The sequence below is a fragment of the Mirounga leonina genome, unplaced genomic scaffold (assembly GCF_011800145.1).
Source record: "Mirounga leonina isolate KUSES-001 unplaced genomic scaffold, KU_Mleo_1.0 Mir_165, whole genome shotgun sequence".
Taxonomy (NCBI): Eukaryota; Metazoa; Chordata; class Mammalia; order Carnivora; family Phocidae; genus Mirounga; species Mirounga leonina.
In genome coordinates this window covers 28487861-28512441 of record NW_023270415.1, presented here as the reverse complement: position 1 = coordinate 28512441, position 24581 = coordinate 28487861, and the positions used below count along the sequence as shown (strand labels likewise).

General features: G+C 36.5%; 1 long non-coding RNA gene across 7 annotated transcripts in view; it reads right to left on the bottom strand.

Moving 5' to 3' along the window:
• Positions 1-24581, bottom strand: part of LOC118014947 — a 153788-nt gene that overhangs the window by 49527 nt on the left and 79680 nt on the right. Inside the window, exons 4-5 of one of the 7 annotated variants that reach the window (XR_004680446.1) lie at positions 8943-9031; positions 3174-3794 (exon numbers count right to left, since the gene is read on the bottom strand). The exons of 4 other annotated variants lie outside the window; for them this stretch is intronic. This is a non-coding gene — a long non-coding RNA (uncharacterized LOC118014947). Of the gene's footprint in view, positions 1-3173; positions 3795-7921; positions 9032-24581 lie in introns of those variants that run through there. 2 more of the 7 variants (XR_004680445.1, XR_004680439.1) reach the window with 2 other exon arrangements.

Sequence of the window (24581 nt, the reverse complement as noted above, 5' to 3'; positions counted from 1 at the left end):
CTTCAGACAGACAGGGGACTATTCACACTTATTTATTCAATAAATATCAATTGCACATCATCTATGTTCCATACACTATTCTAAACATTACGGATACAATAATGAGCAAGATAGGCAATGTTCTCAAAATCATACTTATTTTAGTGGAGATACAGATAATAAATAAATGAATAACCAAAAAACACAGGATTGTTATAAATTTTATGAGGTGAATTAAACTAGCGTCATATGATTAAAAGTAGCTGGTGGTTGCTGTAGATAGATCAAGAAAGAATGACATTTAAAACAAGATTTAACAAACAAGACACCACTCATGAGGAGGTCTGAAGAATGTTTCACTTAGTTTCACGTTTATTTGTTCACCTTCAGAAAAATACTTGACCAAAACTAAGAGCAAAGACTTCCTAGCCTAGAAAATGGATTATTGTTAGAACATAATTTTCCTCATTTCACATGCTTTTCCTTATTTTATTTATAATTCTTGGCTAATTCATTTTTCAAAATGGAAATGATATCAAAAGATCTCTTGAGAAAGCTTAGTATCTCTTACACTGAAATGCCAAAGGACTTTGTCAGTGATTTATGTGTCTGTAAATTAAACTCAGTATGCTTAGTAAAATCTGGCCATGATACTAATTAATTGCAATGAGAATGAGATAGAAGTGATTAAAATATTGACTCATCAAGTCCGGGCTGCTGTGTATGCCAAGTGGGGAGAGCCACCTGGAGTTGTGCCGTGTGACGTCACTGACCAGAAGTTGGCTGGCAGCGTGCACGTTCCAAAATCAGTAGAATATAAAACATTATAGTTTATACCCTTTATTTTACAGACGAGGAATCTAAGGCACAGTATGTTCATTTAGATGGTCAAAGACAGGTCAGGCCTCCTGATTCCTGCCCTCCTGATTCCTGTTATTTATTTATATTTAATTAAAGATGGAGCATAATGACACATTCATATTGAAAATTAGGGCCCTGGAGCAAGTCAGAATCAACTGCAGATAATGAGCCCTTCTGAAATGCTGATTGTGTCCCACTTAGTATATCTCCCCTAGACCACAGTCAGACCCCAATTGCACTTCCACACACAGCCCCCCCCACACATTTCATTCAGGAAGGAAAGGATCCTTATTCAATACAAATATTTGATACTGTGGAACTAAAATAAGACCCTGTTCATGAGATCAAGTTATTCTTCTTTGTATCCCCTGCATGTCCCAGGTATTTCAGTACAGCCTACATTAAATTGCTCTTCACAAAAATAAGATAAAAATATTAATATTCACCTATCTTGCTCAATTAATGTTTCTTTCACATATTAAAAAAAATGTTCCTCTCATAACAGTGATCAATCATTTGTAATTAGAATCTACTTTCCTTCATTTATCAAACTCTACATTGTTGAAAATGATAAATAGCCCCTGGACATTTGAGAAAACAAGGAGTACAATCAGAAATATGAACACTTTGTCTCTTCAGGAATGTGGAGGAGGGGACGTCTGCGTGGCTCTGTCCGTTAAGTGTCTGCCTTCGGCTCAAGTCATGATCCCAGGGTCCTGGGATCAGCCGTAGTTGGCCCCCTGCTCAGTGGGAGTCTGCTCCTCCCTCTTGCTTTCTCTCTCTCAAATAAATAAATAATACATTTTTTAACTTAAAAAAAAAAAGGAGTGTGGAGGAAATTATGCTCAGATTTCTAAGCACAGTTCACCTCAAGGTATGTTCTCATCTATTGGAAACTCATTGGCTTTCCCTGACTTCTTTTTAGGTCTATATTTTTGATAGTGGCTATTCATAGATAGAAAGTCACTTTCTCAAACTCAATTGCTTCCTAATAAAATCAGTGAATTTTTGGTTACAGAGAGAGAAATTAAGAAAGAAAAAAAAAGCCCTAGGATTTTTAAACGATGGTTTATAAAGACTCAGTGTTCCAGAGAGATACTTCAATGGTGGGATGATTGCAGTGGGGGTGGTGGTAAGGAGGAAGGCAAAAATTGGAGGGTGGGTACCTGGCAGGACACCCACCTCCTCCTTCTATCAGAGTGGACTCTGCTTATTTGTTCTATCAGGATTCAGAAAGAAATGTTCATTAAGAACAATTTTTGATAACCACAAATCTAGCAAACTGCCCCTTTCTACTCAAGTTTTGTTGTTGCAAGAGAGAGAAATGAACTTTAAACTTGTTCAAAAGACACACACACATAAACAACAAAAGAAGGAAGGAAGGAAGGAAGGAAGGGTGGAAGGAAGGAAGGAAGGAAGGAAGGAAGGAAGGAAGGAAGTAGGGATGGAGGGGGGGGTAGGGAAAAAGGGAGGGAGGAACGGAGGGAGGGAGGAAGTGGGGGAGAGAAAGAGAGAGGAGAGGGAGGAGAGGCAAGGAGAGAGGAAAGGAAAAGAGAAGAGTTTATTGAAAGTATAATAGGGTTCCATAGAATCCTAAGGAGAATACCAACAACCATGGAGTGGGTAGGGCGAAGACCAGAAACTAAAAAGATCCTGAATTTCTATGTCTCCAATTCAGTAATCTAACTCAGATGGGCCAGCAGCTCTTGGCCACCAACTGAGAATTGCCAAGAGAATCTGATTACCTCAACTCAATTATCTACCCACTGTGGAACAATTAACCATGGTCAAGGGGGAAGGTTCACGTGGCATGAAGTATTTGCTGAGGGTTGATTTCTTTAGATAAGCATGGCTCCTAAAAGAAAGGTGAGCTAGGCAGACATTCCACCTTCAATCCCAGCACCTGACTTGCTAACAATTAGGAGACCAGTCATTATCACATCCTTGAATATGAGGCCAAAGGTCATTGTCATGGGTTGAACTGCATCTTTCCAAGATTTGCATATTGAAGTCCTAACTTCAACTGAGGTCCCTAGCACCTCAGAATGTAATCTTATTTGAAAATGGAGTCTTTGCAAAGGTAATCAAGTTAAAATGAGATCATTAATGTGATCCTAATCCAATATGTGATCCTAATCCAAAACACAATTAATGTGTTTTCATTAAAAGGAAAAGTTTGGACATAGATATGCACAGAGAGAAGAAAAGGAGAAGATACAGGACGAACATGAAGGTAGCCATCTACAGGCCAAGGACAGAGGCCTAGAACAGATCCTTCCCTCACAGCCCTCAGAAGGAACTAATCCCACCAATCTCTCATTTTTGGACTTTTGTCCTACAGAACAGTGAGACAATTAATATCTGTTGTTTAAACCACTCAGTTTGCCGTACTTTGTTATGGCAACCCTAGAAAATTAATATGATCATTTTAAGAGACAGTATTTCCTTCTTCAGGTTACGTTAAGTTCATCTCGAAGAAAGAAACAGCATGAAGAGTCAGGCTACTTAAATTCCTGTGTGATTTCAGAAAGCCACTTAAACTTTCTGGGTGCCAGTTTTTTCATCTTTAGAGGACCCATGATGCCCCAGCTACCTACAATTTGGTTGTGAGGTTTTGAGAATAAATTAAGATATTATATTAGAGAGTTCTCTATAGAATGTGAAACCATCTAACGGGAATTCCTTTTTTTTCTGTAAAAAAGTATACAACGTTGCATCTACTTCTAGCAGTCTAATATATTCATCAGATAATGGGAAAATCTATAATGAAGTCATTTTAAACATTATTGTTTTCACAATTATGCATTAGAAAGGTGGAAGGAAATAGGATATTTTCACTTCACAGTGGCAGGACAGCTTAAGTTTGTAGTACCAATTGTTTTAGAGTTTCATCATTTTCTTCAGCTCCCTTATGGTTTCTTTCCTTCTTATTTCTCACAGCCTTTCCCTTTTACCTGGTGAGAATTAAATAAATTCAGGGATCAATCAGAATCTTTTCAACATTTAAAAAACATGCGTGTATCCTGTTCCATTACCTTGTATCAAAATATATTATAACACATTCAAGACAGAAATATCACTCCACATTAACTCCAGCTTGGAGCTATTTACGATAACATTGTGAACACTAGAGCTTGGATTTCAGCTTCATAAAGCGGGTAGGTGTATACACGCTCCCACTCTTGTGGGTCATGTACTTGATCGAATTGAACTGCTCTTACTAACCAGTGACATGCTTTTATTGGTGTAACACTAGATCAGGAGCCATCTCATTTCTGTGCTGGATAAAGACTCAATCATAGAGTTTGTTATATTTGACATTAGGGAGCTAGCCTGAGAGATTTTTGTGGCCGATTGCCTTGTGGCAACTCTCTTGAAATCCACAGTAAAACTTGATCTTAGAAAGCTGGCTTTCTACTACTTCTTTGCAAAGCCTCAGATAAATAAAATGCAGGAAGTTAAGTTGAACTTAGATTAAGATGTTCAATAAAGTGAACTCCACAAGATTCCAAGTAATGTACAAATATGGTCTTTTCTGGAGAAGTTTTTATTATAACTATGTTCACTGTGCTTTATTAATAATAAAGAGATAAGTTGAATTTAATTTTTTACTTAATTTCAAAACAAACTACAAATCTAGCACTTATCTTTAGAATGATCAAACTATGTCCAGTTCTTTGTGAATAATAAATCCATTTAGTGCAGACTAAGTTCACTATATTTAAAATATATCCAGCACTATAAAAATAGCTCTGTTGTATTTTCTCCTTATTCTTCTCTATTAGAGCATTGAACCAAGCATCTAATAGCGATACTGATGGACTTGACAAAGCAGTCGTTTTGTTGTAGCTTTCCTCATCTTTACAGGTCCTCTACATAGCCACAACACTGGACAATGTGTTAAAAAGTCAGTCTTTGGGCGCCTGGGTGGCTCAGTCGGTTAAGCGACTGCCTTCGGCTCAGGTCATGATCCTGGAGTCCCGGGATCGAGTCCCGCATCGGGCTCCCTGCTCAGCAGGGAGCCTGCTTCTCCCTCTGACCCTCCCCCCTCTCATGTACTCTCTCTCTCTCATTCTCACTCTCTCAAATAAATAAATCTTTAAAAAAAAAAATAAATAAAAAATAAAAAGTCAGTCTTTCGTATTTGCTTACATTAACAGGTAATTTGACTCTTTCATGCATATTCTTAAGTTTCCCAATATTTTATATAAAATGTTAAAGCATAGACTAATTTGTAGCTTATACGTTACATAGAATGCATAATTCATGCATTCTCATATCATTTCTAATAGGTATTTAACCAATCTTTGTACATGAGAGCTTCATACTCAAATTTTTTTTTTAAAGATTTTATTTATTTATTCATGAGAGATAGAGAGAGAGAGGCAGAGGCAGAGGGAGAAGCAGGCTCCCCGTGGAGCAGGGAGCCCAATGCGGGACTCGATCCCAGGACCCTGGGACCATGACCTGAGCCGAAGGCAGACGCTTAACGACTGAGCCACCCTGGCGTCCCCATACTCAAATTTGACTACTTCTGAAATTATGACAAATTTTGCCCTTCGTTCCATACATTAGGAAGCTCAGTTATTTTATTTTCTTCCCCCTTTTTTCACCTCCTTTCTATTCAAATCAATGTATAATTCCTTTTTGCTTTACTTTTGAAAATTATTGGTTCTTTCTATTCTCAGTGCCTTTCCATAATGAGGTCACCGGGGTTAACATGATACTGCCTAATGAGTACATGTGTCCATTAGTCTTGTCTTGTCGTCCATCTCTCCAATTTCAGTTTTATCTCTATTTAACTCTACCAGAGTTGTTTTCTTGGAATGAAAATATGATCTGTTACCCCATTCTCCTGCTGGTGAACATGTAAGTTATTCTAAATTTTCAGTATTACAAACTATGCTGCAAATAACAGTAGCATACATGCCTATAAATGTATATGTGAGTAATTTTGAAGGTTAACAACCTAAAAGTGAAATTACTTGATTTGGAGATACATATACTATTAATTTTTATACATACTGCAAAAAAAGGCATTTTAAGGATGATATTCATTTATGTCCCAACCAATAATATCTATTTCTCCTCACACTTACCTTCAGAGGATATTTTCAGTCTTTATAATTTTTCTAATCTTAGGGGGAAAAGTCCTAACTTCTTGTTTTTTCCCACTTATTAGTGAGTTTGAGCATCTTTTCACATGTCTTTTTTACCCTATTATGTTTCTTTTACTGAAGTTTGCCTATTTATATGTTTTGCTGCCCCTGTTGGCTTAGTCAAACAAAATGTCTAGATGTAATTATCCCTTTTTAACAAGTACATAATATTTCAAAACAAGTATATTTCATGATTTACTCAGTGCTTGCCATGTTAATAGATATTCAGAATGGTTCTAGTCTTTTGCCATTACTAGTAATGCTACCTTAAATGTCCTTATAAATAGATCCTTACCAAGAGATGTTTATAGTACATTGGTAGAAATTTCTAAAGGTGGTATCGCTGGACCAAAACACTGACATATTTGCATACTTTTTTATTTTAATAATTACAGCTAACTTATCTTTAAAAAATATTTGTACTTAGGGGCACCTGGGTGGCTCAGTCGTTGGGCGTCTGCCTTCGGCTCAGGTCGTGATCCCGGGGTCCTGGGATCGAGTCCCGCATCGGGCTCCCTGCTCGGCAGGAAGCCTGCTTCTCCCTCTCCCACGCCCCCTGCTTGTGTTCCTGCTTTCGCTATCTCTCTGTCAAATAAATAAATAAAATCTTGGAAAAAAAATAAAAATAAAAAATATTTGTACTTAACATACACCATCAGTATGAGAACATGGCCAATCCAGCATTCTCATCAACCTTGCTGTTATCAGCTTTGGACTAGGCATGCATGCCCTGGAGTCAGAATACCTTGGAGCAAAGCTGATTTCCACTATTTACTATTTACTATATGTTTCTGTATTTTTTGATCAGTGTTAAATTAACAAGCTAGATACTCATACACTCCCTAAGAGGTAGAATCATATATATTCTTCTCTTCATTGTATTTTCTGTGCCCAGAAAACTATGTCTTGAACATAAGGTCCTAGTGTGATGGTGTTTTTATTTTCAATAATAGGAACTTTCTGCGTATCAGTGGTATTAGGCCTTTGGTTTTTTGTTCAAGTAACAAATATTATTTTCCTATGTTGTCTTTGTCTTAAAGACACTTTATTAAATCAAATATCAATCAGTCTTTCCATTGCTGTTTCTACATTTATCTTGTTCTCTTCTCCTACAGGGTTATAAAAATGTTATCTGAAATAGTTTATTAACATTTTTAATAAAATTTTAACAGGGACACCTGCCTGGCTCAGTCAGAAGAACATGCAACTCTTTTTTTTTTTTTAAAGATTTTATTTATTTATTTGAGAGAGAGAGAATGAGAGAGAGCACATGAGAGGGGGGAGGGTCAGAGGGAGAAGCAGACTCCCTGCCGAGCAGGGAGCCCAATGCGGGACTCGATCCAGGGACTCCAGGATCATGACCTGAGCCGAAGGCAGTCGCTTAACCAACTGAGCCACCCAGGTGCCCAGAACATGAAACTCTTGATCTTAGGGTCCTGAGTTTGAGGCCTACAATGGGTGTAGAGATTACTAAAAAATAAATAAACTTAAAAAAATAATAAAATTTTAACAGACAAGTACGTCTAGAACATTTAGTAAATAAACCAGTATTTCCTTACTAGATTGTAATTCTACCCTTATCATAAATGGAGTTTCCCACGTAGATTTGAATTTAAATTTGGAGTGTTTAATCTGAACCATTCATTTATTTGGCATATTCTTGTTTCAATAAAAAGCTGTCAAATTGCAATATATTCCTCTTACTGAATTGAGAGTTCCTTAATGTATCAGGGCACCTGGGTGGTCAGTCATTAAGCGTCTGCCTTGGGCTCGGGTCACAATCAGGATCAAGCCCCCGCATCGGGCTCCCTGCTCCGTGGGAAGCCTGCTTCTCCCTCTCCCACTCCCCCTGCTTGTGTTCCCTCTCTCGCTGTGTCTCTCTCTGTCAAATAAATAAATAAACAAATAAAGAATCTTAAAGAGAGTTCCTTAATGTATGCACTATTTTATTTACTATTTAACGTAATAAATGATATTTAACATATATCGGTTGTGTATCTATAAGACCATTGTATTTGGTTGTCTTTCCCACTAGCTTGTCAGATCATTGAGAACAAGGAATGTTGTCTTTTGTTCCCTCTGTATCCCCGCTGTGAAGTGCACTGCATGGTACATTCTAGAGACTTAAAAACATGTTTTATGAATAAACAATAATTGAATGCACACAAAAATTCCTAAATTATGAATGTGATACCAAACATTAAAATCATCAAACTACTGACATTTCATTCCTTTAGATGGAAAAGGTAATTGGCAAAATAATTTTATGGAGTTACTTGGTTGCTTATCATATATTTTAGTGCATGTTTAGTGACATCGATACAGTATGTGTCATATGACTGTGCATGTGCATATGACTGATGAAAATGACAGCAACTTCATAATCAACAAAGCAACTATAATTCTGTGTCCACAAAAATTCTCCCCCAATGATTCAAGATTCAGAGCTTCTAAAATCCCCTTCTTTTAGTTCCCCAAAATTCTCCATTGTCTACAGATTCTATGAGAAACCTTTCCTGTGAAAAGAGAGATTAGCTGTTTTTAGACCCTCAACATCCAACTGCATTTTCTCTTTGATCATCAGGAGAACTCTAACTGTATTGAAAATGGAGGATTCTGGACAGAAAGTAATTACATATAGGAAGCATTTTCCTTAGGGATAGATGCTAACACCATTTGTCTAGTCTAAAAACCTCTGGGGTCCCACTTTCTAGAAAAGACAAACATTACCCATGTATTTTTTAATCATATATCTTTGGTCTTAAAAAAAATAACCCTTTTATTATGTTAATGGATTCTGTGTATCAAAAATTGGGAAAGAGCTCAGTGTGAATATCTGATCTCTGTTTTTCATGATAGCAGGAACCTCATCTGGGAAGACTTGAAGCCTAGAGGTAAGTTGGTGACTGCAGGCTGGAATCATTTGAAGGCTTGTTCACTCACGTCTGGTGGTTGCTGCTGGCTTTCAGCTGACACCTTAGCTGGGGCTCTACGGTACATGAAGTCTCTCCAAGTAACTGTCCGGCTTCTCTCTACAGCAGGATGACAGCATGGGTTGAAAGAGCAAGTAGCCCCAGTCCACAGGGCAGAAATGCATTGCACTTTTACAACCTAGCTTCGGAAGACATATAGAGTCACTTCTACTGTATTCTATTGGTTGAGATAGTCACAAAGTTCCACCCAGGTTAATGCTGAAGGGGCACAGACCTCACACTAAATGACAGAAATGGCAAGGGTCCCTTATAAGAACCTGTGGGAAGAGAGATATTATCGTGGCCATTCCCGGAATATACGATCTGCCCCATTATTACTACTCTGGATTGGGTATTTAACATTTCCATGTATTTTTCCAAAATTTAGTAAATAGGCATGCAGAAATGAAAATATAATACTTTTTTATGTTTTAAAACTTTGTGGTAGACATTGGGGAGGGTATGTGCTATGGTGAGCACTGTGAATTGTGTAAGACTGTTGAATCACAGACCTGTACCTCTGAAACAAATAATACATTATATGTTTAAAAAAAAAAAGAAGAAGAAAAAGATAGCAGGAAGGGAAAAATGAAGGAGGGGAAATCGGAGGGGGAGACAAACCATGAGAGACGATGGACTCTGAGAAACAAACTGAGGGTTCCAGAGGGGAGGGGGTGGGGGGATGGGTTAGCCTGGTGATGGGCATTGAGGAGGGCACGTTCTGCATGGAGCCCTGGGTGTTATACCCAAACAATGAATCATGGAGCACTACATCAAAAACTAATGATGTAATAATGTATGGTGATTAATATAATAAAAAAAAAACTTTGTATTTCACAGGCTAACTGTGTTTTTTTCCTCTCCATGTTATTTTTAAGATTGATGCAGATTTGATATTATAGCTCTAGTTCTTTCATTTTTAACTTCGGTACGATATCCTTTTGTGTAAGAATACCACAATTTATTTGTTCCTACGCCAGCATCTCTGGTCTTAAAGTCCCAGCAAAAGTGAATTTTAAGCACTCTTCAGCACTATGACTACAATGATGGTAGTATGGTCCTCAGTGTGTTAATTATAAGTTGCCGTAATATGTTAACAGAAAAAAAGAAAATTGAAACAACTTTATCCTCAAAAGTCCAGATGAATGTTTAACTTATATATTCAGTCCAAAACTGTTTTTTTCTAAAATTTTAATATGTGATACTTGTAATGTCATTATAAAATAACAATATGTTAAATGAATGAATGAATCAACAAATCTCCTGATGACTAGCCAGGCAGTCAATGAATTCAAGGTCCTCCATTATCTGGAGACAAACTGTCCAACTTGACTTATCACACTTCTTCCTCCGCTGACATTTGTGCCCCCCCTGCCCTCTCCCTGGAATGCCTTCCATTCCAATTTCTGTCAGTTACAAACCTTCCCATCCTTCAAGCTACATCTGAAAGTCAGTCTGGCAAAGTGACAAAGGCTCAAGTTCCCGATTCAGACAAATCTAGATTTAAATACCTGCTCAGCCACTTACAAACTCTATGACTTTGAGAATGTTTTCTAGACTTCCGTTTTTTTGCCCATAAAATACAGATAATAATTATATTAACCTGGTAGACTTGTTTTAAAAATTAAAAGATATAATATATGAAAAATGCTTATCATATGGTAGGTTTTCAATAGATATTAGTTGGATGGCATTTCCTTCATGACACCTTCCTTGAGCACCCCATCCCAATAGCATGGTGAAGTAGTTCCACTAATTTTTTTATTAGAATCATATGGAGGATCTTTAGAAATCCAAGCCCTGGGTTATACCTCAGAACAATTAACCAAATCACAATCTCTGAGTGGGGAACAGAGGAATTTTTAATTTTTGAAGTTCACTACGTGATTCCAATGGGCAAACAAACTTGGGAACTATGCAATTGTATCCCCCCAATCTTCCTGTTCCCAGAAGAATCATCCAGAATATTTACTAAATTATTAAAAGAGCCTCCACCCCGACTTAAGGATCTGACTCTCCAAGACAGACACACAGTAATTAATCTGTACTGTTAATCAGTGTCCTAGGTGAAGCTCATTAATAGGCGGGTGTGGAAACAAGCCATTGGTAATATTGGATGTACTTCTAGATCAGATTCTCTTAATAATTTATAAGCTCTTTTTCAATGTAGGACAATGTCTCTTTCAACTTTGTGTTTCTTGACATAGTGCTTACATATATTAGGTATGCAATAAATGTTTTTAGTTGACTGAATTAAGAAACATAAAAGAGTAATTATTATAAGCCCATTCCCTAATTAAGACATTTCCAATTTGTATTAAAAAGTGAGGGTGAAATATTAGTATCTGATGTACAAACACTTGTGCATAATCTGACATCTGAAAAGAGCTGGCCTTAGTCTCAGCTTTGTCACCATCAAGCTTCAGGATCTTGGAAAGTCATTTAGCTTCTCTGGGCCTCAGTTCCCTTGTAGGTCTAATGCTGTACTTATGCGCACAGTTGGGCAAATTCTCTACAGTTAATTCACCGTAAATGCCGAACTGAGTCCAAATTTTATTACGTATGCATGAGGAGAGACTAAAGCTATATTCCTCTATTTTAAATCGCCTCCCTTAATTTTTCTTTCTGGAAACAGTTCCATTACTTTTCTACAGCCAAACATTCTTTCCCATTGAATGCTGCTCTTTAGTATCCGCAGATGAAATGTGCTCAGAGGAGCCTCAGTGCCACTGCCCTTCCCACAGGGGTGACAGCCTCCAGGGCTGCACTCTGCCATCCCTACATATGTCTGTGCTTATTTTTATTCCGAGACTTCTCTCTCACTGTCTGGTTTGTGAATTATGTGTCTGCTTTCTGTTTCCTGCCAGAATGTTCTCTCCTCAGCAGTAGGTCATTTCTCATCAGCAGAGATACACAATCATCACCCTCATCGGTAACCCTCTCACTGTACCAAATGAAAACATATTTATTTTTGTGACTGTATTTTAACCCCATCTCTTCTCACTTTTCAGTGATTTGGGCTTTAAGATTAAGGTGATCAAAATAAAAGAGCAGATATAGGACAGTTAGTCTTCCTACTCAAAGATTATAACAGAATCACCTTCAGAAAGGATAGAATAATCAGCAATTAACTGCCAAATTACTTTTCATTGATTATATGGAAGAAAAAATATTGATATTAAAAAACTCGATCTCAGTAGACTTGAATGACTGCAATACACACACACAGGGAATGAATAGATAAAAATTTTATAGTCAATTGATATAACTGAAATTATTAGTGTTTCCATTATTTTCCAAATGAACTCATACACTTAAAGATGATTGAATTTTTTAATATTTAGGACAAAATGGCTATTAAAGGAAGTAATAATGACCAAAATACAAGTAAAATCTGATATAAAAATATTTTTAAAAGAAAAATAACATTGGATTAGAATTGTGGTGCATGTGTCTTGAATAAGAATATGCCTTTTTTCAGTGCTGCCTTTTGGGAAATGTGATTGAAAAGGTTATCCAAAAAAGGAACAAAAATTTTGTAACTAAATCTGACCGGCCTTGGAACCAACACCTGTTCATTTCTTCGGTTGATGGTCTAAATGTTAGCTAAAGGTCAAATGTCCATGATCATCCTGTAGGTCATTCAACTACCTGCAGTCACAATGAGTCATATAACATAACAGAACAGATGGAAATATTATATGGTGATTCTGCTTCTGTATCTGGATGAAACTAGCAGAGAGATTTTTCAGCGAGGCATCTATAATGTCTTGAATAAGTCTGAATAAATCCATAAATCTCTATTCAGTGCCAGTAAACACTGTAGGAGATAAAGTAAAAGATGAAGAAGAGAAAGAAAAACTGTCATTTCAATTTTCAAGATACATATCGAGGACCGATCATAGAGGAAGAGCTGTTGAAGATGTGGGGATGACTGGCACATGATCATGAGACAGATGGTTTTAATAAACCCAGGAACTATAATCTGATTGAGTTTCATTCCTACACCCATGGAGTGTTGTTCCTCAAGATAATCGCTTTGAGCAGATACACAATATTCTCCATAATTGTCATTGCTCAAAACAATTTTGAAACACCTCTTTTGGTAGATATGCACTTTTCAAATGACAAGATGACCTGTTTGTAATTGGTCCTAATTTTTTTATTCTCTTCACCAATATATTGTTATGTATATGCATGCATATAAAAGTGGTTAAGGGGCACCTGGGTGGGCTCAGTCGGTTAAGCGTCTGACTCTTGGTTTCGGCTCAGGTCATGATCTCATGGGTTGTGGGATTGAGCCTCACTTCCCACTTCTGGCTCCTCACTCAGTGCAGAGTCTGCTTGAAAGATTCTCTCCCTCTGCCCCTCCCCTTCTTTCTCTCTCTCTCAAAATAAATAAATAAATCTTAAAAAAAAAAAAAAGGAGAGTGGTTAAGAATATGGAATCTGGATTAAAAATACCTGGGTTTAGGGGGTGCCTGGGTGGCTCAGTTGGCTAAGCGACTGCCTTCCAGCTCAGGTCATGATCCTGGAGTCCCGGGATTGAGTCCCACATCGGGCTCCCTGGTCAGAGGGGAGTCTTCTTCTCCCTCTGACCCTCCCCTTTCATGTGCTCTCTCTCTCATTCTCTCTCTCTCAAATAAATAAATAAAATCTTAAAAAAAAAAATACCTGGGCTTAAATTCCAGTTCTACCTGTAAGAACTTGAATAAGTTATTTAACCCATCTATGCATAGATTTCTTTCTATCTCTGTACCTAATTCACAGAGAGGTTGTGAGGATTAAATGATTATACATGTACGTACAGATATAAGTGTACACTATAAACATACATGCATAAAATGCTAAATAAGAATTTGCTGTTATTGTTATTATTAAATAACTAGAGATCATCCTTCTCTTGATATTTTTCTTGGTGAGGAGTTTTCTCTGAAGTTATTTTATTTTTCCCTTTGTAAATATACCTTTAACCATGCTAAGTATGCTTTCAAAATATTGCAAAATTTCCTGGAAGTAAGATTAATATAATAATTTTAATTAAAAATGACATGATAATCTCAATATGGTGAATATTAATTATTACATGTTAATTCTTCCATATAAAATAACTTTAGGATGAATTTAAATTTTTATATAAATTTAGAAAAATAATATTTATATGATATTTAATCTTCCCCAAAAGCACATAGCTTGTCTCTCCCTTTTCATGTTTTAATATTGCTCACCAACATTTTTTAATTTAATTCATATTGTTATTTATATGTATTTTACATTCTCTCTGTGTTTATTATGAATGGAATTATTTTTTCCATTATATTTTTCTAACAGGTCATTGCTGATATCTTAGGTTTGCTCCCCAAAAGCAGATACTGAGACAAGGATTCATATGCAAGAAACTTATTAAAAAAGTGTTCCCAGGAAAGAGGGGTATGGAGGACAGAGAAGGGGTAAAAGCCGAGCAAGGATTTAGTCTCAGACCAAGTCCTACCTAAAGTACCTTCAACTTGATCCCATGGGGAACAATGACATGTAAGCTGAGACTCATGTCAAGGAACTAGGGCTTTCATAGGCCCATACATGTCAGCCAATGGTGAGTGGACACACTCAGGAAATATAATTTCCCAGAAACTTCTTGATATTCATTTAGACAATGTAAGCACGAGTAACCTTAAGGCAGTTACACAAAAACAAGTGCCACAAATCCACCTACTGGAAACCAAAGAACACCAAAGCCACAGCACATAAAAACAGTAAAAAGAGGATCTGATGCTTAACATCACTGATCATCAGTGAAATGCAAGCAATGCAAATCAAAACCACAATGACATATCCTCTTAAACCTGTTAGAAATGCTAGAATAAAAAAAGAAGAAATAACAAGTGTTAGTGAGGATGTGGAGAAAAAGGAACCCTCAGACACTGTTGATGGGAAGGTAAATTGGTACAGTCACTGTGGAAAACAGTATAGAAGTTCCTTAAAAATATTAAAAAATAGAAATACCATATGACCCAATAATTCCACTACTGGGTATTTCCCCAAAACAGTGTTTTGAGAAGATATATGCAAGATTATTGCAGCATTATTTACAATAGCCAAGATATAGAAGCAACCTAAGAATCTATCGATAGATGAAAGGATAAAGAAGATATGGTATATATCTATAAAGGAATATTACACGGCCATAAAAAGGATGAGATCATGCCATTTGCAACAACATGGGTGGACATAGAAAGTATCATGCTAAGTGAAATAAGTCAGACTGAGAAAGACAAATACCATAAGATTTCACTCATATGTGGAATCTAAAAAAAAAACAAATGAATAAACAAATAAACAAAAAGCAGAATCAGACCTTAAGTACAGAGAACAAACTGATGATTGCCAGATGGGAGAAGGTGGGGGATGGGCAAAATGGGTGAAGGGGACTGGGAGATACATGCTTCCAGTCATGGAATGAATACATCACAAGAATAAAAGGCACAACATAAGGAATACAGTCAATATCATAATAGGTTTCATGGTGACAGATGGTAACTACACTTGGGGTGAGCATAGTATAATGTATAAACTTGTCCAATCACTATATGTACATCTGAAACTAATGTAACATTGTGTTGTCAACTACACTCAAATAACAAAAAATTTTTAAAAAGAGAGAGAGAAAGGAGGAAAGGGGATAGGAGACTTTTGCCTGCATAGAATCCCTCAGCTTCATTTGTAAAAATCATAGAAAGTATGATTTTTCTAAGGAGTGCTATTTTTTCCATAGGGGTGCTATTCACTTAATAAAATAGATGTTTTCTGAGGAGGGTATGTGCTATGGTGAGTGCTGTGAATTGTTTAAGACTGATGAATCACAGACCTGTCCCTCGAAACAAATAATACATTATATGTTAATAAAAAAATTTTTTTTAATTAAAAATAGATAAATAAATAAAATAGATGTTTTCATGAAAAAAAAAAAAGAAGAAGATCTGAGAGGATCTTGACAGAGTACCTAATTGTGCCCTGGCCTTACATGTCTCAGACCCACTCCCATCTCATGTTGACTTCACTCCATCCTGTAACAGATTCTTCAAAATGATGGTTGGTCACAATTTCTTAGGGAAAATAATCCGTACTTGGAACACTAGCTGGAATTGGAGTTACCACCTTATAAAGTTTAAAATAATGAAATTTTTTTCAAATACCCACCACATTCTGCACAGGCCAATAGGACAAGATAAATGGGAATGTGAACAGTATCACCGCTCTGAATCTTTTGAGGCTTTCATAGAAGGCACTCCATTCAGCAATTCCCACCATAAACACAGCATGTCAGTTCAGATCCTGACAAGGAGGACAAGTTCAGAGGCTTCCACAAACCCCTGCTACCTTAATAACCATCACTTCCTGGATCAGAGGGACACTGCAGGGATTCTGCCAGATGCCAAATATGCCCATTCCAAGTACACATTCAGGAACTGGAGAAATATTCACAGGATGGGTCTGTGGATCTAATGGGCACTTGGTGACTCAAACTTGAGACATAACTCCATTTACTACTTGATTATTATAAACCTCACGTTGGTATTTTGAGTCCCTTAAGAATTAGTGCCAATTCCCAAGAGTTTAGATCTCTCATTTTCTCCAAAATACATTTACTGTAGTAATTGGTCTCAGATCTCTTTTGACAAGGTTGGAAGAAGAAAAATGATAGATGCTGATGGCAGTGTTGAATGGGAGCCAAAACTCTCCTTCAGTAAAAAAGCTCTTGGTCTGTGAACTGACTTAAGTCTGTAACTGGGGGAGAGGACATGATTCTCCATTGTGTTGACTCAGATCATGAATTTGGTCCATTACCTGGAATTTGTTTTGTTCTAGATCAAGTAATGCTTTGCTAGACTGCACATTTACTTTATTTTTAGGGACATGAGATTGATTAGCTCCTACTAAAGATTTCTGTGGGTCAAAACTTCTAATGTACATTACACTAATATCCCCACTTAGTCTGGCCATTAAATGTTGCATTATCTTCATGAGGAGCCCAACTCAACGATGACATATCTCAACATTATACCTGGCCTATTGAAGACATTCCCATATTTTAAGGATATGGATGTTTCTCTTACCTATGTAATGTCCTAGTGACTGAGTGAAGGGAGTAATCTTTAGGTTCTCACAGAAGAAACAATGTGGGAAGAACTAGTTGCACATGATAAATCCATTCCAACTTGCTTATTTCCCTAAGTCATTGAATTCTATTTTATACCAAGGAAGGTCTGATATCTCAACCTTATTGAGTTACTGGAGACAAATTTTTACCCGACAAACCAGGTCAAATGTTAGAGCCCCTCCCAACTGACACACTGAGTACGTTACATTCAGACTCTTTGATAGGTGCACCCATATCAATAAATTTGGCCATATGTACTCACAAACATTTTGCAATTCATTTTGGAGTAAAGCTATTTCCTCCCAGGTTGCTTTGAGCATATCCCCTTGGAACATGCTAAGAATTGACACCAGTTATAAGATGGTTGGGGTGAATCTTGAGAAGAGGCATTCCTTGTAGGACAACTGCATTAGGAAAAGTTATTACAGAATCTTTAGTAAGAGAAAGCTAACAGGAGGAAGGGCTATTTCCATTACCAAAGAAAGTTCAGAGTGTTCAAATGTTCAACATTCTTAATATCATCCAAGACCTCCCAAATATCCTATTCCAAGTCTCATGATCCATTCCTTCCCCATCTATGAATGCCCTGACCTTCACACAAGAGACTTGATGAGGGCTGTGAATTCACTTTCTGTAACCCATACAATTAAATTTTGTTTCTGATTTTTCAGGGAGATTATCGTAGAACTTCAGGAAATAAGAGATGATGTTTAGATTCACCATCAAAGTTCTCTGGCTCTCCGAATGTGACTTGACTGAGATTCACATCACTTGAGATATCATTTTCTTTTTTTCTTTTTTTTTTTATTATGTTCAGTTAACCACTGTATAGTACATAATTAGCTTTTGATGTGATTATGTGATTCATTAGTTAAGTATAACACTCAGGGCTCATTACAGCATGTGCCCTTCTCAATACCCATCACCCTGTCACCCCCTCCCCCAACCTTCTCCCCTCTGAAACCCCCAGATTGTTTCTTGGAGTCCACAGTTTCTCATGGTTTGTCTCCCTCTCTGATTTCTCCCCCTTTGGATTTCCCTCCCTTCCCTTATGGCCCTCCACGTTATTGCTTATGTTCCACATATGAGTGAAACCATATGATAATTGTCTTTCTCTGCTTAACTTACTTCACTTAACATAATCCCCTCCAGTTCCATCCATGTCGATGCAAATGGTGGGTATTCATCATTTCTGATGGTTGAATAGTATTCCATTTTGTATATGTACCACATATTCTTTATCCATTCATCTGTTAAAGGACATCTTGGTTCCTTCCACAGTTTGGCTATCATGGACATTGCTGCTATGAAAATTGGGGTGCCCATGTCCCTTCCTTTCACTACGTCTGTATCTTTGGGGTAAATACCTAGTAGTTCAATTGCTGGGTCATAGGGTAGCTCTATTTTCAACTTTTTGAGGAACCTCCATACTGTTTTCCAGAGTGGCTGTACCAGCTTGCATTCCCACCAACAGTGCAAGAGGGTTCCCCTTCTCCACATCCTCACCAACATTTGTTGTTTCCTATTTTGTTAATTTTTGCCATTCTAACTGGTGTAAGGTGGACTCTTATTGTAGTTTTGATTTGTATTTCCATGCTGGCTAGTGATGTTTAACATTTTTTCATGTGTCTGTTAGCCATTTGTATGTCTTTTTTGGTGAAGTGTCTGTTCATGTCTTCTGCCCATTTTTTGACTGTGTTATTAGTTTTTTTAGTATTGAGTTTGAGAAGTTCTTTATAGATCTTGGATATCAGTCCTTTATCTGTAATATCATTTGCAAATCTCTGACAAATCAGGAAAAAATATCCAATGGAAAAAAGACAGTCTCTTCAATAAATGGTGCTGGGAAAATTGGACAGCTACATATAGAAGAATGAAAATGGACCATTCCCTTACACCATACACAAAGATAAACTCAAAATGAATGAAAGACCTCAATGTGAGACAGGAATCCATCAAAATCCTAGAGGAGAACATAGGCAATTATATCTTCGACATCGGCCCCAGCAACTTCTTTCAAGATACATCTCCAAAGACAAGTGAAACAAAAGCAAAAATGAACTTTTGGGACTTCATCAAGATAAAAAGCTTCTTCAGAGCAAAGGGAACAGTCAACAAAACTAAGAAGCAGCCCACGGAATGGGAGAAGATATTTGCAAATGAGATAGCATTTTCTTCATTTTCCTTCTGAAAGCATTTCAATGCACTGAGGAGCAGTCATGTCCTTCCAGTGTTTTTGGTCCTCACTGGAGCGAGCAGCCCCTTCTCTTCTCCAATCATTTACTTCACTGGATACTTTACCACCATCAACTGGGGATGATAAATTTGTTAATCATGGCATCCCTGAATGTTGTGACTTACCTGGATCCCACTTCATTTTGGCAAGGATCGAAGCACTGCATTCAAGTTTAATTCAGAGAGAAAACTGAACCAATCCCCAAATACAACATAAATGTTTGCAAAGACACACACACACTGGGAGAAAATGCTTACAATGCATTTAACTACAAATGATTAATGCCTACAACATAAAAAAGAATTTCTACAATTAATAAGAGAAAAACTAATAACAAGAAAAAATAGGCAAAGGCATATGAACCACCAGTTGCACACAGGGAAATGGCCAATAAATGCATGATAATCTGATTAATTGAGCGATTAATCTTTAGGTGGTGGTTCTTTTTATTTCTAATTTTTTTGGTCTTAAAATAAAATGTTGATATTTAGATAGTAATAAGAGTTTCTTTTGGTTAATATCTTCTGGGTATCTTTTCTTTTTGCTATCTTTCCGCATCCTCAGCTATTGGGTGTAAACTGCAGATAGCTGATTTTTAAAACTACAGCCTATTTATGTTCACTGCCGAGAATGATCTTTTTACATTTATTATGATCTTTGCTACATTTGGAACTGTTTCTACTTTTAACTCGGATCATTTCCATCTCATCTTTCATGCTATCATTGTGCAACATTTTATGTCTGTTTATTTATTCCAATGTGTAGGCATTATTGTTTTATATGTTCAATGTTTGTTTATATTTACGCATGTGTTTAACATGTTAATTTTTTTGCTCACTTAATGTTGCATCTCACACTCTTTCTGGGATAATTTTCCTTCTATCTGAAGTACATTCTTTCCGATAGAGAATATAAGAATAAATTCAGTATTTATTTGTCCTCATTTTTTTTTTTACTCTTATTCTTGAAAAAGAGTAAAAATTCTAGGTTATTTTTTCTCAGCACTTTGAAAACACCCTTCTGCTCTTTTCTGGCTTTTACAGTCGTGAAATCTGCTGCTGATTTTATTCACATGTAGGTTCATTTTTCTATGGCTTTTTAAAGATCTCTATCTTTGGTGATCCATTAGGAAACTGTAATGCATTTAGAAATTGATGTTATCTTCCTTTTATCTGCTTGATTCACTTATGCTTCTGGAGTTCATGTCTTTAATCAATTATGAAAAATCTTAGACTTGATCTCTTTAAGTAGATCCTTTCCTTCTGGGACTTTCTTTTTTTTTTTTTTAATTATGTTCAGTTAACCACTGTATAGTACATAATTAGTTTTTGATGTGTAGGCATTATTGTTTTATATGTTCATATATTGTTTATATGTTCTTCCCACTTTTTTTCTTAGAATTTTTTTTCTTCTTCACTGATTCCATTCTTTTCTAAAAGTCCTATCGGTTCAATTAAAACTTCCATGACAAATATGTTTGATTATATTTTTTATTACAAATTCTTATTATTTCCTTGTAAAGTATATTTGTTCTTCTTAACATATATGCTTCTTTCTCATATTGTCTATATTGCAGTCATTCTCATCCACTGTGGCTAATTTCTTTGTGTGTTTTAATTTTAACTGTGTATTTACATTCAGTGGACTTTTTCTGGGGAATTTTCACCTAGCCTGGGATCCAACCTTCTTCAAAGGTTTTATATATTTTTCTGACCACATATGTGAAGCATCTTATTTCATGCTGTTTATTTTGTCTTTTCTTTCCGTTCCATTTGACTTGTCTTTTGCTACACATGTTATATTTTGTTTGCTTTTGGATCAACTTAAGTTCATGTCTCCGCTTGTGGTTCCCTAAACCGCAGGAGTAGTGTAAACTTGAACTCCAAACCAATACGGTTACACATTCTCAGTGTAAGCTTTCTGTTCATTGTTTGCCCGCTGAAAATACTAGCCAAAACAGATAATCTTCTTTGTCTTCTGTCTTTACAAGAAACTTTTTTGGTGGTTGTTTTTTGTTTTGTTTTGTTTTGTTTCTTTTCATCTACTCTTTTACTAATATTGTAGTTCCTTCAATTCTCAGCAGTGTTCAGGAACTTCACATACAGTGTCCTTCACTTTGCCTAAATAGAGCCAAGGCCTGGTCCCCTGGGAAAACTTCCTGGTTTTCTGGAATTCTTCTGCAGGGGAATTACAGATTTCAGTTTATTTCCCAATCAGTTTTTTAACTCTTTGGTTTTTGTTTTTGTTTTTTAAAGATTTTATTTATTTATTTGACAGAGAGAGACACAGCGAGAGAGGGAACACAAGCAGGGGGAGTGGGAGAGGGAGAAGCAGGCTCCTCGCAGAGCAGGGAGCCCGATGCGGGGCTCGATCCCAGGACCCTGGGACCATGACCTGAGCTGAAGGCAGTCGCTTAACCGACTGAGCCACCCAGGCGCCCCTTAACTCTTTGGTTTTTATCCCTGGAGTTTCCCCTACCTTATAGTGAACACATTAAAAATGATTTGTTATATTTTATCCTCACAGAAATGTATGTTGTAGTGAAGCTTTTGAGGGTATGGCTTCTGCATCATTGCCAGAAATACGAGTCCTGAAATTTTCATTTACATTTCATCTTTGATTCAAGAGTTCCTTAGAGGATAATATTTAATTTCCAAATAGTTGTTGAGTACTGTTGTTTAATTTTGAGATTTATTGAAGCGTTGTTCTAAAATATGACCTATGTGTTTCTCCATTTGGGGAACTTATTGGAATTTCTCATGTGGTCTATTGTATAATCAATTTGATCAATGTTTTAAGAAAAATAAAAAGGATGAGATATTTTTAAGGGAAAAAGTGTCAATTATCAATCTGTTAGAATTTATTATTAAATCTATTAGAATATTCTATGTCCTTACTTATTTTATACTCTATTACTTGTCGAAAATTGAAAGTGGCTAATAACATGTTTCAAATTGTACTGTGTTCCTTACTTTTCTTTTTCTCTAGTAGTTTCCACTCTGTATACATCAATACCATGTTGCTTGCTGCTTACGTTTTGGTTCTTTTATATCTTCAGTGCCAATAGTAACTTTCATCTTCCATTTACTGGTTTTGTTTGGGAATTATGTTTCAGGGGATATTCATAGTCCCATTCTTAATAAATAGCTATTGTTTGCTGAATGTACTTTTGCCTATCCTTTTATTTTTTACTTTTTTTCTGCTATACTGTTTTGGGTTTTCTTTTGTATATGGTGCATATTTACATATTTTGGAGTGGCCAAATTCTATTTTTTTTAATTCCAGTGTAGTTAACCTACAGTGCTACATTAGTTTCTGGTTACAATACAGTGATTCAACAACTCTATACATTACTCAGTGCTCATTGTGATAAGTGTGCTCTTAATCCCCTTGACCTATTTCATCCATTCCCCACCTCGACCTCTTCACTAGTAACCATCATAATCTATGTGTTTTAATAGCGAATTAAGCCTTTTTTTTCTTTGCATTTGTGGTTGTATATGAAATATTTAGTCATATGAACATCACTGTGTTTCATGCTCTGTTTATTCTGTGCTTCCTTTGTTTCCTTTTACTTGTCTTTCTCTATATAGATATCTTGTTTGCTTAATTTCTGCAGTGATTTAGAAGTCATGTTGTTTTTGTGTGTCTACTGATTACTTACAAATTAACGTTTTAAAAATACACTGTAAAATTTTTCTATATCAGTGCAGAAGTGTTATCCATTGACTTCTTCCTATGAAAGATGAGAAATGTAGTATAAGCTTTTACTTCCTCTCCTCCTGCCACCAACTCCACCCCACTGCCTAGTTTTAATAAGACATAATCTGGATTCTTAGGTCCACTTTGGTATTAATACATGATATGTATAGTCCTTTTAAAAAATTGAGTTTTTTTTTTTATATTTACATGACCTGTTATAGCTGTTTTTACAGCTCCTAGTTATTAAATAAAACCATGTTCAAATACTTTCAATGCTTACTGGCTGTCATTTTATACCATAACTTCCTCATTTTCGTGATCTCTGTTTTAATCTCTTGTTCAACTGCTGAATTTTTTTTTTCTTAGAAGTGAATGTGGGCAGTGTATTTTCTGAGAGTTTGCATACAAGAAAAGAATGTTCTGTTGCCAGAGCACATGACCAATAATCTGGCTGCGTATAAGATTTTTCAGCGGCAGTATTTTCCCTCAAAAAAAGCTATTCCTCCATTTTTTGCCCAAGTACTTAATAATGGAGGGATAATTCTTATGTCCTGATTTTTTTTTATTTTGATCATTTAAAAAATACATCAGGTCAGAGATAGAGTTGTCATTGGGGAAATAGTGAGGTCATCATATCCCTACATAATTCAAGCAGGGCTTTTGCCTCTCTACCAATTCTTCCTTGTTGTCCTTGCCTGCAAGAGAAACCAAGTCCCTACAGGACATGGTTTACCATTTGCCTGGCTGTTTATACCAGGCAGAAGGCATGGCGACACTGGGGTCCTCCTATGTCAGGGGTCATCTGCTGTCAACTTTCTGCTTGCCTTAAACTGACCATGCCAGGAGCAAATCCCCTGATTCTACCGGTGGAGGCTGAAACATACTTGTATGTTTGAGAAAGAGAAAAGTATTTCAAGTGCAGCGCCCTTCATAGGTTACATGTCTCCTTTGCCTCCTTCATTCACCTCTTGATGTAGATATAAAAATTATTTGATGTCTCATTCTCATCTTTCAATATTCATATAAACTTCTGAATTTGACTTTGACTCTTCATAAGAAGAGATACATGACCCAGCCTCTTAAGGCTTGGTGCCTCCAGCACAAAACAAGAACTTCTTGGCATCAGAACAGATCACATGTATCCACGGAATACATATGGAGTGGCCCTGTTTTGACTTTTCTTTTATGAAACTGTACTTGGTTTTCTGTGCCATCTGCCTTTGTGAAGGATATTAAATGAAATCATCCTATGAACTCATAAACGTATTCACTGTAAGAGATTGGTGAGTTAGTGTTACTTTGCTCAGTAAGGCTGTCACCTGTAGATTCAGCCTTAACCAAGTTTTAAAAACATATCTTGTCCCTAAGCAGAGAAATTTTTAATCTTGTTCTTATGGTATTATATCTTAATCTCTAAAATTAGGTTGTTGTCTTGTGATTTAGTCTCAGGAACTGAATTCTGCTCTAGTAAGGCTGTCTCTTCCTGGCAGGTCTTTGTTCTGCCTTGTCCTTAT